Source organism: Berghia stephanieae, chromosome 3, assembly GCF_034508935.2.
Source record: "Berghia stephanieae isolate SIO BIC M18660-M18661 chromosome 3, UCSD_Bste_1.3, whole genome shotgun sequence".
In the NCBI taxonomy this organism is placed as follows: domain Eukaryota; kingdom Metazoa; phylum Mollusca; class Gastropoda; order Nudibranchia; family Aeolidiidae; genus Berghia; species Berghia stephanieae.
Genome location: NC_088362.1, coordinates 99,597,555 through 99,613,955, shown reverse-complemented (window position 1 = coordinate 99,613,955; position 16,401 = coordinate 99,597,555). Strand labels below are relative to the sequence as shown.

Sequence of the window (16,401 nt, the reverse complement as noted above, 5' to 3'; positions counted from 1 at the left end):
CTCTCTCTCTCTCTCATCCCCACCCCCTTTCTCAGCACATACCACTTGACCAATATTGATTATGATATTAAAGTGAAAAATTTGTGTCTGGTGTGAGAAAAGATGTGCATGATTATAAAAAAAATCATAAAAATGTTGTTCCAGTACTAATGAAAATCAAATCGTTCTTCCCCCCCCCCCTCTCTCTCTCTCTCTCTCTCTCTCTCTCTCTCTCTCTCTCTCTCTCTCCCCCCCCCCCTTCTCCCCCACCCAAAAAAAAATAAATAAATAAATAAATAAATAAAATAAATGCAAAATTAAAAACTCGCCCTGCCCCTACCAGGTATCGAACTTCAGACTTCTTGATTACCAGTCTAACATGCTTTACCATTACAGAGAATCAGTTCTTGGTTACGATATTTTAGCGCAAGACGATGGACAGTTAGTGATATTAAATAGAATGTTATAATCGCCTTCGCTTCCATATCTTAAAGGTGTCTCAATCTCCACTGTATATTTGCGTATCTAAAAATTAGTCTATAATATCTAGGTAGCCATAATGTAACTAAACCAAAATCTATGATACATATCTCTCTACTCCCTCCCCCCTCCAAATCGCGACAGTCAACCAATTTGGCTCGCCTTAGTGACAGGGGCCATAACTCTTAGCACCTTTGGCCATGTCCTCTTGTTGATTACTGCAGACAGCCTGGCGTCGGCGGGTGTTAGGAGTTACCGTCCTTACGTTATGTCATGGCTGTGGATTGTGTTCCTTTTTGTTTTGGCTCCTGTAATTTGGCATTTTGGCACTCTCTTGATTTATTTACAAGCTTATTTTAGCTACATATTGGGAATGTAACATGTGATTTTATTTATTTTTTGTCCCTTGCATTTTGTCTTCGACGTTGGGTCGAGTTCGGATGTATTAAATTAATGAATTGTTCCCAGCCGTAAAGTTCATACTGTTGGCTTTTTAAAAACCCTGTTGGAAATAGATATCGTCGTCGTCATCATCATCATCATCATCATCATCATCATCATCATCATCATCATCATCAACAACAACAACAACAACACAATCTTCATCCATAAACGCCGGTGTTTTCACAACCACTACATACTGTTATGGGACAGAATTCGAAGAAAGTACCTTACTAAATACCGCCCTCCCCCCCATCCCTCCCCTCTATTTTGTCAGTGAAGTTTTCTCTTCAATTATCGATCGAGTAAGATGGCTATTACTCAACTCGTTGAATGTTCTTTAATCGGAGCGATCTCGGGTTCGAACCTTTATTTTTCCAAACAAATTCAGGGATAGTTTAATTTAATTTGAAGAAAGTAATCTTTCTGTCCAAAATGAAGAGATAGATGAAGCCTGTTTTGTCAAGAATATGTGGCCTAGTGGCTGCATGTGCATCCCATGTAAACATTGCCATCATCTACCTTATAATCCTTCAGTAGTTTATCATACCCATATCAAAGGGCCTGTCAGATCCATCATGATCTTGGCGCCTGGCGATATCAACTTACACTGACTAGAAGTAGCTGACATTGGCACGAGTAAGGGCTGGTGTCCACTAAAATTATACACGCATGTCGTCTATACATACTACAGATCTATCTATACTTTGGTATCTACAAATGTGAAATTAAAAAAAAAAAAATAATTTGCAGCCAAAGTTGATAAAATTCGGGTTAAAAAAACAAAAACAACCCAGATTGGGAGTCTTTAAAAAAAAAAGGTTCAGATTTATTAAAATAATATTTTAGTGCTATGCTGGTGGAAATATATCATTTGTAAATCTAGATTTAATTACATTCTGAGTCAAGATAATTGCACCCTCAAAGAAGTATCAAGTTTGAGACAATTTCTTATATTTGAGGTTATCTTATTCAACGAGTTTGTCAAAGTTATCTCGTCAATATGATAAAGCTTTGACGCGTACATCATAATCAGTATTTACTCCTAGCGCCGTGTCTATCCTGTGACATGTCTGATAATTGAATTCGTGGACACCCAGGCTTAGTGTTAGCAGTGGGGTGGTAAGTAGCGGTGTCTACCGTGGCGAAAGTCGTGATGACACCGTGAAGGCTATATCAAAGATGGTGGGGCTCTCACCTGATGACAAAGGCAAACACCTCGGCGACACCACTGGCGGCTGCCTCTTGCCCTGGCAGACACAGACACACAAATAATATATACATGCAAACAGATAGACAAACATACATAATCACATAACAAATAAAATGTTGTGGCGAATAATATAGAGGAGAAGATAGAGAGATAAATAAATCTATATATAGATAGATACAGCGAGATATAGGTACAGCGAGAGAGAGAGAGAGAGAGAGAGAGAGAGAGAGAGAGAGAGAGAGAGAGAGAGAGGGGGGGTGCTAACACAGGTTCAGTCTTGAATAGACATAGAAACAATACATATTAAAAAGAAAAAAAAAGAAATGACGTAATCTATATTGTCCACGGATAACGACTCGTCTATATTAAAATAACGTAAACATTTTTGTAGATTTAAATAAAGGGATAACACATGGAGTGAAATATACGCTTAATAATGGCCTCACGTATGTTTGAATAATACTTTATGGAAAGCCATATTATGTCAGTCAGAGGACTTGACATCAAAGGATCTCGAGCTGTGTATGTGTATGTGTGTGTTTGTGTGTGTGTGTGTGTGGGGGGGGGGGGGGTCTGATGCGCAATTTAACCAATGGCGGTTGTAATTTTAATGTTAAATGGAATTTTAAAACAGGGGTTGAATTTTGTTTAAACCATAATGGGTATCGTTAACGAACTTGTTCCCCCCCCCCCCCCCCCTCCTCTCTCTCTCTCTCCTTCCCCCCCCCCCCCCTTCGTTATTTCAAGTTTGCATCATAGAATGCTTTCTTCTTCTTCTTCTTCTTCTTCTTCTTCTTCTTCTTCTTCTTCTTCTTCTTCTACTACTACTACTACTACTACTACTACTACTACTACTACTACTACTACTACTACTACTACTACTACTACTACTACTACTAATACTACTACTACTACTGCTACTTTTCTTCTTCTTCTTTCGAAAAAGCAAACAAACACACCCAACAACAACACAAAACAGCAGAGTTACTCGTACCTACCGTCGTAGTGGCCTGAAGTAACCTGTAGATTATTGGAAAGACCATAAAACTAGGTTTTCAAACCTCCCAAGAGTTACAGTTGATGCCACGAGACCCAGTCTCTTTTTAACCAGTTAACTACCGTACCCTGAAAAGAAAGAAAAAAACGCGTATTTAGGAATTTAGCCAGAAAACTCTTCCTTCGAATATCCATCGATTTAAATGACCCTCATCTTGGAAAGAAAAAAAAAAACAACCTCAAACCCTGGAATTATTAAAACTTTGCGAAGTCCCAGGTTTAAGAGATTTTTTTTCTCTCCAAGACAAGAGTCATTTAAATCGATGGATATTTGAAGGACGAGTTTTCTGGCCAAATTAAAAAACAACAACTTGTCTTTCCAGAGTACGATAGTTAACTGGTTAAAGACTTTTTGATAGCAGTCTGTTCCCTCCCCAAGTTTTAAAGGGCCACAAAAACACCCCCACGTATCCAATGGACCTTCCATCCAATCCCAGCAAGCTAGCAGAGCGATGACATTGGGAGAGAAACTCTCGTTGGGTTGGTTGGTTGAGATTGGAGTCTGTCTGAAATCTGAAAGTATTTAGACAAGATGACAACATGCGTCTTCCCTCCGCCTTCTCGTCTCCTGTGTAATCTCTCTTATAGTTTGTGTCGGGCGGTTTTGGACATCGTGGGGTTTATCTCTTATTCCAAATTGCTTTCTTTGTTTATTATTATTATTATTATTATTATTATTATTATTATTATTATTATTATTATTATTATTATTATTATTATTATTATTATTATTATTATTTATCATTATCATTATCATTATCAGTATATATTATTATATTATTATTATATTATTATTATTATTTTCATTAATATTATTATTTTCATTATTATTATTATTATTATTATTATTATTATTATTATTATTATTATTATTATTATTATTATTATATTATTATTATTATAAATATCCATTTACGCACCCATCTTCTATGCCGCCCTATGATATTTTGGTTACACGGATACATTCAAGAGAGGAGAGAAAAAAATAAAGAACTTTTTAAAAATTGAAAAAATAGACAATAAAAGAGCCCTTGAACTTTTTGCGTTTAAAATTTCGAACTCATCCTCAACTCGACGCGTCGAATCCTCAGGTCAAGTTACAATTGGAAACTCGTTTCGAATTCCATAAAATTGAAGAGTCTAACATTACATTATTATCACATTACGTCTCATTACAATAATCACGTAATACAAAGTCAATATGGAAAACTTCCAATCAGTGTTGTATATAATTTAAAAAGCCATAAACTTAGTACGAAAAGAGTTTATGCCTCTGAAGGACACAAAACAAAACAAGGAGAGAGCGAAGGGTCATAGGTCTAAGGGTTTGGTAAGTTCTGCAAGAAACAAAAAATAGAACGAATTACTTGCCATTTCTGAAAAGGCCGCACCAGTTACTTTAGCCGCCAATGCGGCAAGTCAGTCAATCGCCGCTTTTAATCTAGATATGAGTCTATGCAATTAGAAAGACTAGACAGCCACGCGCCTTAGAACAATAATGAATGCCTGTGACATGTCGTCCTCCTCGCCTCGCCCAAGCAGCCGTACAAGTCACATCGAACCGCCATGTTCTTTGATTACAAATTATATATTATAGTGTGTGTATAGGTAAGGTTAATTATTATTATGTATCATAAAGTCGATGACGGCAGAACTTACTGTGTTATCAATCGATTTAGGGTAGATGGCGTTGTCAGTGTTAAGCGTGATGGTCAATATGGCGGGTTTTTGTTTGTTTTTGTTTGGTCTATTTATTGTTTTTTGGAACGTATTCTCTATGATTTATCACTGTTGAGCTTGATGGTCATTATGGCGGGTCTGTGTTTGTCTATTTGTTTTTGGAACGTATTCTCTATGATGAGCCAGTCGGTAGCAGAAAGAAATTAAGCATTAAATCCAAACAAACTAAACTAAACAAACCCCTTTGATAAAAAGACACCCAAAGAACCCAAAACTAAACTCTTTGTTACGGCGCCCTGAATGTATTATTGACAACTCAAGGCATGTTCTGAAGCGAATGCGCGAATGTCTTGCGATGATGTTTCCCGTTCGACTTAACCGTAACTTTATGGGAAACGAAGTTTGAGCAACAGTCGTGTAGGGGGACGGTATAACAATATTTCACTGTAAAAATGAATATAATTCAGTTTGTTTTTACGATTGCCTTATGGTTGGGAACTGACAACGAAGTGGGCGGGAGTCAGGATTAAGACAACATCTGTTTCATACCCAATCCAATGACAGACAGACGACAACACAGCGAATTTATTATAATAAAATGACTATTAACCCGATGATTAGAATCGGTACAAAAATCCGACAACGAAATAGACTGAGTTGGCAGCAAGTAAGTAATAAAGTAGTAGACATGTCGTCATTTTTGTGTATATTTTATACATTTGTGTGGGAGGTTATTTAAAGCAGTCAGTGGCGACGCGACGTGCGGGGGTTTTTAAGAGTAAAGAAAAGATATAGATAACACGAGCCGTTATCAGCGGCCCTTGACGGCTAAAGAGTTAAGTGTCTGCGAGGCCATCATCGAGATTCACCAATGTTGACAGTGAAATCAAAGCGAGCAAGCATAAGACGACACTCCAGACACCCAGACAACAGACAGACTACGACGGACGACGGACGAGAGGAGGGTCGTTAGAATAGAGAGCGAGAGTCCCCCATAACAAAGTGTACAACAAAGGAAAGGTGATATTTGTGAAGAGGAGGACAATTTACTAGTTTCACGATTCGCAATTTTCATAGGCGGCGAGCGGACGGACGGACGGACGGACGTAGGGAAATCAGTTGGGTTTTATTTGGACTCGAGGGTGATCACTGATTACCGATCCTCCCTGCATTTTTGTGGTTGATCCAGGTTGCCAGTTCCCAAGTTAGGTTAAGTAGTAATGTACGTCCAACCCGACAGATAGAAATCCAAAGAGGTTAAATTGTCTGTCATCAAAGTCTGCCAAAATTATAATAAATTGAATCAAACGATGGCTTTTATGATCGTAATATTATAATATTGTCTGTGATTTAAAACAGAAATGAATATTTGTGACGATTTGTTATCTTGAATATGACAAACTAATGTCAGAAAGACCGTTAGAAATAGGACATAATACGTCTAGAAGACATAAATAGCAAATTTCAAATGATATAGATAGTATGCGCTTGGCTAAGACAACTCACAGCATTGCCATCCGGAAGTATAACGGACCAACACACAGAACTATGTGTAACCATGAGCGTTAATAGTCTGTTTTTACAGTTTAGTGAGAATTACTCATAAACATGGATGGCAATTTCTTTTTTTAAAATAACAAAGACCTGACTGACGTCAACTTCATTCTATCTATAGTTATCAATCGACTTAGATGTGATGAGGACATGGCTAGAGGTATTGGTGGATATTGGAAGAGGTCAAGGACGTTCAGTGGCCGGCTTTCTTCTGTATGAAATGGAAGATTGGTTCCATATGACCTGGGGAGGGAGAAGAATTTTGATGTAAATAGAGTATGGTCAATCGTGGAAATATGCTTTTAAATATCCAATTTATTTTCCTTTTCATTAATAATATGGTTAAGGAGCAGTTTGTGCAGTTTAGGTTCTTTTTTTTTTTGGTATTATTTTAAAAATAACAAGTTTAATAACTCAAAAATTCATCTAGTAGCCATTGGAATCAATGACAGTCAGAACAGACACACCCTACCTAAAGGAACTTCAAATCAATTACTTATTATATGTATCATTAACAATCGTTACTGGAGGCAGACAGACGGACGGACAGACAGACAGACAGACAGACATGGCCAAGCAGCCAGTGGCTCTAGGGGCCAAGTGGCCAGACAGAACCACAGACTACTAGTCCTGTATTCTCTATGGACAGAACTGCCTTTAAGTCAACAGGAGCCACTGGCTGGCGTCATAGGTGGTTTGTTGTAGTGTTAGAAATTAGGGAGTTCTCGTCCTGTAATAATAATAATAATAATAAGTGCTTGAAATAGAGAGAGAGAGAGAGAGAGAGAGAGAGAGAGAGAGAGAGAGAGAGAGAGAGAGAGAGAGAGAGAGAGAGAGCTTGAAATAGATAGTCGAAAAATGCTACTACAATGTATTATTGATAGTGAATTTACTGTCACTTCTGTTTTTTTTTTGTTTTTTTTGTTTTTGCAATTTTTTTTTTTTTTTTTTTTTTTTTTTATACAAGGAAGCTAGCAATTGAGATTTAAAATTTCTCGTAGTTTCACTTTAAAAAAATATCAAAAATAAGTTGAATAAATTGATACATTCATACCGACGTGTTCCCATTTATAGGTCTGATAACCCAATTTGTCATAAGCCCATTTTTATAAAAGAAGTTATTAATACTCTCGCGATGGTTGTGTGGCGAACTCGCGGTCTCCAGAAGTCGGTGAGAGAGAGAGAGAGCTCTAGGAATGACCTGAGTTTGATACGAGTATTTTTGTATTCGTGGATAGCTCATACGGTAGAGTCACGCTCTCACCGGCCAGGCGGAGTTGTCGTACCAATAAGGTCGCGGGTTCAAACCTCACCACTGCCGCGAAAAATTTTATTCTCTATTGTCTTCTGGCACTTTTCTACTCACTTCATCTCTTGTTAATACTCTCAAACCAACGCCGAAATATTGTCCATTACAACATCAATGTTAAATCAAACACATCATAATTAATTGCGTTCGGTTATCAGACCTACAAATAAGTGCGCGTCGATTAATACGAATGTAGGATAAATCATAACATTGCGATGTGGATTTTTTGTTTTTGTTTGTTTACTTTTTTGTTTTTTTTTTAATTTTGTTTTTGTTTTGGAAAATGTAAAACAAGGCAAATTCAGACTCAAACAATCCTTCAATCAGCTAGAAAAATAAACAAATATAATTGTTAAAAAAAGGAATATTAACTTTTCTGTTATTAGGATTGAAAAGTCTCTAGATGACTAGGGGATACGAGATTTTAATGATAATAAAGGGGCTAAAAATAAATTAGCCACTCGTGTTGCGGATAGCAGCAAATTATTATGAGATTGTTATCGGTGGCTTTTACAATTTCGCCTAATTTATTCGGCTGCTGGCGATAAACCGGTCGACAGTCTTACTGGATTATCACGTCTAAGGTGGGCTTCGAGTTGAGTCAATGGTATGACACTCGCTTTCGGATCGGAAGGTCCTGGGTTCGAGCCTCGAGCTCGGCGCATAGTTGAGTTCTTGGAAAAGGCTCTTTACTCACATTCTCTCAGGTGTAAAATGAGTACCTGGCCGTTAACAACGTTGTCTTTGTCCGACAAATTGTAATATCGCCTAACAGGCGTCATGTCCCGTCCTACATGTTAAATGTTGCTGTTGACCAGGGACCCCTTGTAAAGCGCTTTGAGTACATTTAGTGGATATTGCGCTATATAAATCTCAATTTTATTTTTATTTTTTTAAATTTATTCCGACATTACTAGCCTGTCGTTTTCACTACGAGAGAAGATCTGAAAAAAGTGTGTATGAAACGAATGCAGACCAAACGAAGACAAGAAAGAAAAGCGAGGACAAGGCTAACAAACCCCCCCACTCTCTGCTTCTAATCAAAAACATTAAATGAAAATCAAGAATATCACCTCCTCTCTGTATCGATATCTGATCAGTACTCCATTATTAACGAATTATCTATTATGAGTATTAAAATCGATGTTCACATGCTTCATTTGAACCCCCAACTTTCTATCTTTCTATCTATCTATCTATCTATCTATCTATCTATCTATCTATCTATCTATCTATCTATCTATCTTTTTATCTATCTATCTTTTTATCTATCTATCTATCTATCTATCTATCTATCTATCTATCTATCTATCTATCTATCAACCTATCTATCAACCTATCTATTTATCTACCTGTATTCCATTCTCTTTTCTGTCTGTTGGTCTCTCTCTCTCTCTCTCTCTCTCTCTCTCTCTCTCTCTCTCTCTCTCTCTCTTAACCATCACTTTTAACAAATTAAAAGTAAGTTCCGCCGTGAAAGGGTTAAATTGTTGAGCTTGGATTAAGTTGTTTTTTTTTTTTTTGTTGTTGACGTCTTTACGTGACTTGGAGTGGCGACACGTGATTGGAAAACTACTGAGTACAATAAATAAAAAAAATAGTGTATAAATATTGTGTGTGGATTATGAAAATGTGATGATTTTATGAATACATAGTAGGGATTTGGGAGATGGTTTAAACAGATAGACTTTTTGTTTTGATTTACATTTGAAATCGATTAATTCGGTGGTGGTGGTGGTGATGACGATGATGATGATGGTGATGATGATGATAATGATGATGATGATGATGCTAGTGGGCATGATCACGAAGATGACGACGACGACGACGATGATGATGATAGTGATGATGACGATGATGATGATGATGATGATGATGATGATGATGGTGATGATGATGATGATGATGATGATGATGCTGGTGATGATGATAATTGTGATGATGATGATCATATAAATTTTTAAAAAAGGAAAAGACTTACAATTTCCCACGATTAAAAAACACGAAATATAATTCCCATCAGTATAACACTGACAATAATAAAGATTAGTGGGAACCCTGCTCACGCCACAATGGCTTTGTTTACCCAATCAAGTCATGTGACTCCACAGTCCAAAGACGTTTGAGGTCACTCATGATTTATTCATTGCGTTGATTAAAGTAACAATGAAATCATCTAGAAATGACTGTGAGAAAAAAAAAGTTATAGCACGAGCCATACTCTCACAAAACATACCCCCCCCCCCTTCTATATTTCTATTTTATATATCGATAGACCTCGAGTTGTTTTTGTTTTTGACTTTTTTAACCCCCCCCCCCCCCAAAAAAAAAAAAAAACAAGCAAAAAAAAAAACAAACAAACAAAAAAAACAAAAAAAAACAAACAAACTAAAACACAGACAAAACAAAACTCAAGGCGTCTTTGAATTGTTTTGAAAAAGAAAATTAATTCGGTGCTTGAATTGTGTTCTCGAGAAAGACACTTTGCATAATATATCATTATTACCCCACTCAACTCAGGTGTGAATGAACTAAAATCCTACTATCCTATCTGCTATACTGACCAATTTGTATAAGAGCCAGTTGTAAACAAAACAAAAACAGTTTACTGTGCCAATAATAACAGTTTAAGTGAAACAATTTTGTGTATCATCATTATCAGCTACAATATTGTGCGGTAATGTGGTCAAATGGTATAACACTCGCTTTCGGATCGGAAGGTCGTGGGTTCGAGCCTCGCGTTCGGCGCATAGTTGAGTCCTTGGAGAAGGCTCTTTACTCACATTCTCTCATCGTACTCAGGTGTAAAACGAGTACCTGGCCGTTAACAGCGTTGTCTTTGTCCAAACAAAAATTTGTAATATCGCCTAACAGGCGTCATGTCCCGTTCTAAATGTTACGTGTTGCTGTTGGCCAGGGACCCATTGTAAAGCGTTTTGAGCACGTTTAGTGGATATTGCGCTATATAAAAGCTCAAGTAAAGTATGATAGTGTTTATTTGATGAGCTCGCTACTCGTATCGTGTGCTTTACGACAACTCGTAAATCTTGTCGTCACCCCCTCATGGTGGCATGGAGTGTTCTTGTGTGACACACCCTTGAAGGTGTCACACCTCGGCTGTTGGTGTTGGTGTCATGTTAACGTTGGAATTGCATATCTTCTATTTCTAATGATATAGATAGTATGCGCTTGGCTAAGAAGCTCATAACATTGCCATCCGGAAGTATAACGGACCAACACACAAAACTGAACGTTTATAGTCAGGTTAATACAGTTCAGTGAGCATTACTCATAAACGCGGATGGCAAAAAAAAAAAACAATAACAAGGACCTGAGTGACGTCATCTTCGAACTATCTATACCAGTCGTCAACCTTCTCCTCTCCTTTCCTTCTCCGTCCACCACCTCCTTTTCCTCCTCTGCTTTTGTTCTAAACGAAAAACATCTCACTCATTTTCTCCTCCTTCCGCTGTTACCAATCCTATCCTCCTCCCCCCGCAATTTCCTCCTCCTCCTCCTCCTCCTCCTCCTCCTTCTTCTTCTTCTTCTTCTCTTCCTTCTCTTCTTCCTTCTCTTCTTCTTCTCTTCTTCTTCTTCTTCTTCTTCTTCTTCTTCTTCTTCTTCTTCTTCTTCTCTTCTTCTTCTTCTTCTTCGTCGTCGTCGTCTTCTTCTTCTTCTTCTTCTTCTTCTTCTTCTTCTTCTTCTTCTTCTTCTTCTTCTTCTTCTTCTTCTTCTTCTTCTTCTTCTATCTCCTCCTCCTTCTCTTCCTACATCGTTTCTTTTTCTTTTCTCTTACATCACTGCTACAGTATAATACTTACTCTCCTCTTCCCAAACAAAAACAATGAATGTATGTAAAGAATGCAGGAGCAAGTTCGTACAGTACGCAATATCAGCTGGGAGTTGTAGGAGACAGGGTGACGATAAACTGCTAATACACATTAGCGCTGATTAGCCCAACTCGCTTCACCTCCCCTCATCGGCGTCACCAAACGCTTCCGCCATGATTGGGTTGCTAGGCAACGTGTGTATGCGGCGCCCGACAAGCTAGTCACCAAATCCCCACCAAACAGACTTGAGATTGCTCAAACCTTTCTCCGTCTTATCCCCTTTAATTCACCAGACATCTTTAAACGTGAATATCCTTCAAGTTACTTTCTTAGCCTAAACTATTGTCAGTTTTTCCTCTTCAAATTAAAATAAAAAAGAAGAAGAAGAAAAAAAGATTATTTCTCAGTAAAAATATAAGGCTAACAAAACGGGAGACCTTCCATAAGCTACTACAGCCCAAGTATTCTTGTTCTAGTTGGGGGGTTTGGAAGGGGGGAAGTTTTTTTTTTTAAAGTCCCCCCCCCCCACCCCCAAAAAAAACAAACCCCTACTAGAAGTTCTAGGGGTTGGGAGGGGGGGGGGGGAGACTTTAAAAAAACAAACAACTTTCCCCCCTCCCAAACCTCCCTACTAGAACAAGAATACTTGGGATGTAGTAGCTTATGGAAGGTCTCCCAACAAAACTATTAATATTAGCAGTTATTTAAGGTAAGCAATGCTTATCTAGCCTTTTATAAACTAATTGTCTCTTGCTCATGTATGCTTCAATATTGATCTGAACTCGTAGTAGCACAATGCGTTCATGAGAATATCTTAAAGTAAGACATTTTCTGTCTCCTTAGTCAAAATCCTCAAGTTGCTCGCTTCGGCAAAAATTATCTGTTCCTCTTTTTCGTCGTTTTGATCAGCCTGTGATAGTTCCTGGTCACGGAGGATCAGTTGTTTATCATTGACATCAAATTTTGAAGTTTTGATGTTACAATATTCCTCGGCGATGACGACATGCAAAATAAGACCATTTTTGGGGGGCAGGTTATTAATTTTTATGACCGCATAGGGCATGATGTGTGGAGTTTATTTGAGGATTCACACGCACACACACACACACACACACACACACACACACACACACTGACAAATAAAACAACTCTTCGATCAGCTATACGTTTCAGACAAGGATAAATCTCATCCCTGATTTATAGAATATATTATATTACGCCTTTCTTTTCATACTGGCGTCATTTAGTCTCAATTGGATAGACACACACAATGGGAAACACGAGCCAATCATATAGAATTATATCATAGACCGCTTCATTTCATCTGTCTCAGATGATAATAATAATAATAATGATGATGATGATGATGATGATGATGATGATGATGACTTATTTCGCAATTCGTCTCAAATTTGTCATACCACTTATACATTCCAACTTTTCATTGACGTTGAAATTGAAAGGAATCGAATATTTCTTTTTTTTTTTTTTTTTTTTTTTTTTTTTTTTTTTTCTGACGCACTCACGGACAAGACTAGACGCAAGTTTTTGTGGATGTTGTCTGAACAAGATCAAAATGAAACTTAACTTGTCAGAATGTCTGAAACCTAACTCTTGAAAGTTGTTTTTTTTTTTTTTTTTTTTTTTTTTTTTCTATTTTTAAAATTAACAAAAAAAAAAAAAAAAAAAAAAAAAAAAACAAAAAAAAAAAAAAAAAAAAACAACAAAAAACAAAACAAACTATTGGGTCATTTTAATCGACCAATCTATGACGTGGAAGATCTCTGAGTAAATTATAAAAAAGGCATTTTGTCAATGGAAATGCACTTTTGTCAAAAGAATGGGATAAATGAACATTTGGTTGAAGGGCTCGTCTTGCATCATCGAGGTGTGATATAGTGGGACTCGACGTGGGGGTCTCGGGATAGATTTTGTCTGGAATATAATGAAAGGTATTTCACAGATGAACACATGAGTAAGGAATGGAACTAACTGAAGAGTTAGATGTCCTGGCGTGTCATTCAAATCCAAACGGCTACCATGCTGGGGTGAAATTTTTTTAACGTGAAGAATGAAGGCGAGATCCTGCAGCGCTGTTATTGAAATGTAAATGTAGCGTTTATATAAGGGATTGGGTATCGACGGGAGGTATGAATGGAGGTGAAGCGGCGTTTTGAAAGGGCGAGAAATCCTAGATACAACCTGTTCTGAAATACACGAGACAAAAGTTTGATGACTACGGGAATAGATACAGGAAGGTAATTAGATTCTTAATGTTGTCGGTTAAATGAGAATATGTGTGCGATTTGATCGCAGGGGGTAAAGAGGTGGGGGGGGGGGATTATTAGAGAGAGAGAGAGAGAGAGAGAGAGAGAGAGAGAGAGAGAGAGAGAGAGAGAGAGAGAGAGATGGGAATGGGAGGGAGGAGGAGGGAGGGGAGGAGAAGATTAAGATTAGCCGAATTGGTTTGAACACGAGTGGATAAAATGATAACTTATGAAACCATCAAAGTAGTGTTTGAAAAAAGCAGAAAATATATCACATAATACAATTTTGAAGAACTATTTATTAATCAGCAGAGTTAATTGTGCTATGACTGAAAAGGAAAATGCATTTCCGTCAAAGTTGTTTGCAGTCTCATGATATTTTCTACAAACCGTCGAGAAGACCTAATAATCAATACATTTTACCATATATTTCAACGCATTTTATTTAATTTTTGCCAGAAAACTTTAATTTTAAATGCCAATCAATCAAGATGACCACTAATTTTTTAAAAAGTAAAGACCAAAAAGTTGACAGACTTATTTTATATCTCTTATTTCATATTTTTCGACAAGTTGGGAGTTATCTTAATCTATCGATATTTATAGCAGTCGTTTTCCGGCCAAAAATGAAAAAGAAAAAAAAAAAAAAAGAATTTTGCCAGAGTAGGTTGGAATTATCGATAGGCTTGGACTAGAACCAGGATCTTGTCAGCGTTCCGTACCGTTGCACTTCCTTTCCTAGCACCGTCAGTGTCACCACTGTTTAGCTTTCATTAGAAAATAAGTTATTGGCGCCGTTGTGCCGACTACGTGGTGGTTCCAAGTTCCTACCTTTTTTCATCCGTCGTGAAATTCGATTCCTGCCAGCCACACTTGACGTAATTGGTCTGTTTGAAAGACAAAACGTTCGAATAATTCACCTCTCTCGCTCTGTCCTTGTTATTCTATCGGTGTGACAGACAGACAGACAGCAATATCAAAACGGTCGGGGAGAAGAAGCCTGCCTGAACCTTAATCAGTCTAGTGTGTAAACATTTAAACTCCCAGCAGCTATCTATCTATGGGTTTCGCACATTATCTCAAAAACTATTCATAAAAAAAATCAAGTGGCTCTTTTTGATAGTTGGAGATGTATGGATTCATTTATTCTTGAAATAATGAAGGGTGTCGCTAATGAGAGGTGTCAACACTAAATGAATAACGCGTTGCTCCTCGACTTAGGGTTGTTGAAACGTTTAGGATTGCAAATAGAATAATATAAAGATGGTGGAAAAATAAAATTGAACGATGACAGACAGACCGGAGGTGTCAATACTTTGATGAATTACGTTTCAAGTGGTGTGGAATGGCGTCAACGGTCCTGCTACTTACTCAACTGCTGGTTTCAAAAGTCCTTTTTAAAAATTTATTTTCCCCATTAGTTAGTGTTGTCATCAGCAGCCTCTTTTTTCGCTTCCTTCTCAATCAAATTGTTGACATTCAGTTAGCAATGATTCGGTTGGAATTATACCGATATTCAATTATTTCATGAATTACGTTTCAAGTGCGTGTGTTGGCGTCAACTTTCCTGCTAATTTCAAAAGTCCTTTTAAAAATTTATTTTCACATTAGCTGGTTGTCATCAGCTCGGATCTCCGCTTCCTATTCGATTTATTCTCAATGAAATCGTTGACATTCAGTTTGCAATGATACGGTTGGAATTATCCCGATATTGAAAACATTGCCTGACAAGGCATGACAAACACTTACCTTGATAATTAATCATAAGTGGATTTCTTTTTTAAAATCATGAGTTATGGATATTGTATGGAAAACTGTGTTCCTTCTTCTTCTTCTTCTTCTTCTTCTTCTTCTTCTTCTTCTTCTTCTTCTTCTTCTTCTTCTTCTTCTTCTTCTTCTTCTTCTTCTTTAACACTTTGCTTTTTGCTTGTAATTATAAGGACTTATTTCTTTCTCGCGACAAATCATTATCAAAAGAGAATCTCGCTGTTTTTTTGGGTTTGTATTACGATGTGGATCAAGACCCTAGCATGACCCAAAAGTATCGTAAGCACCATCCGTGCACATTCCCAAAACAAAATAAAAAAAGCTCTGTATTTTAACACTCGCACTGCTCTTGATTAAATGCATTACAGTACATTGTAGTTCATCAAAACACGACCTTCCAATACATGACACACACAGTGATGAGCGCCGTAATAACCGTGTTTTATGATATAGATAGTTCGAAGATGACGTCACTCAGGCCTTTGTTATTGTTTTTGCCATCCGCGTTTGTGAGTTGTTCTCACTAAACTGCATTAAGCTTAACCAGACTATAAAAGTTCATGGTTACACAGAGTTTGTGTGTTGGTCCTTTATACTTCCGGATGGCAATGTTGTGAACTCCTTGGCCAAGCGCATTCTATCTATACCTACCTACATATTAAGTTTTATTATTGTTATCAAACTCATTAATTCTGTGCAACCTTACCGCACTCTAACAAAACAGTCCCCACCCCCCCCCCCCCCCCCCCCCCGGCCGCCTCTTGTCCTGATTTAGTTTATACATGTGTATTTTATACACAGACTACGTGGCGCGTGCATAGCGTG

The 16,401-nt window shown here is 37.5% G+C and overlaps 1 protein-coding gene across 1 annotated transcript in view; it reads left to right on the top strand.

The window, feature by feature from the left end:
* LOC144968970 (uncharacterized) overlaps window positions 1–16,401 on the top strand; it is an 86,681-nt gene that overhangs the window by 53,131 nt on the left and 17,149 nt on the right. The window lies entirely within an intron of this gene.